Source organism: Nanorana parkeri, unplaced genomic scaffold (assembly GCF_000935625.1).
Source record: "Nanorana parkeri isolate BGI_ZX_2015 unplaced genomic scaffold, ASM93562v1 scaffold515, whole genome shotgun sequence".
In the NCBI taxonomy this organism is placed as follows: domain Eukaryota; kingdom Metazoa; phylum Chordata; class Amphibia; order Anura; family Dicroglossidae; genus Nanorana; species Nanorana parkeri.
Window position 1 is genome coordinate 606,367 of NW_017306783.1, and position 335 is coordinate 606,701.

Below are 335 nucleotides of genomic sequence, written 5' to 3' on the forward strand. Positions count from 1 at the left end.
AGCCGCAACATGGATGTCCTGCGAGATGCCTCTAATAATGCTAAATACCTAAATATTGTACCCCCTAAGAAGAGAAGGATTCTATTGAATGATCTCAAAAGATGGAAACCCCTGTTGCATTTGTTCAAGAGACTAATTTTAGGGCAGATAAAATTGTGACTCCTACCACTCTTACAACAAAGACTCCAAATCTAAGAGGGTTCCATTCTAATGTCCAAAACATTTTCCTTCAACACTTCTTGAAGCCCATATGGGGGATAATGGTCACTATCTGTTTCTGAAGGGCAGAGCAGCCTTCAGAAATGTCAGGGCCCCTTACACAGCCTAAGCCTGGG

The 335-nt window shown here is 42.4% G+C and overlaps 1 protein-coding gene across 1 annotated transcript in view; it reads left to right on the top strand.

Annotated features, from left to right (window-relative positions):
- NUP133 (nucleoporin 133) overlaps positions 1-335 on the top strand; it is a 508,027-nt gene that overhangs the window by 145,890 nt on the left and 361,802 nt on the right. The window lies entirely within an intron of this gene.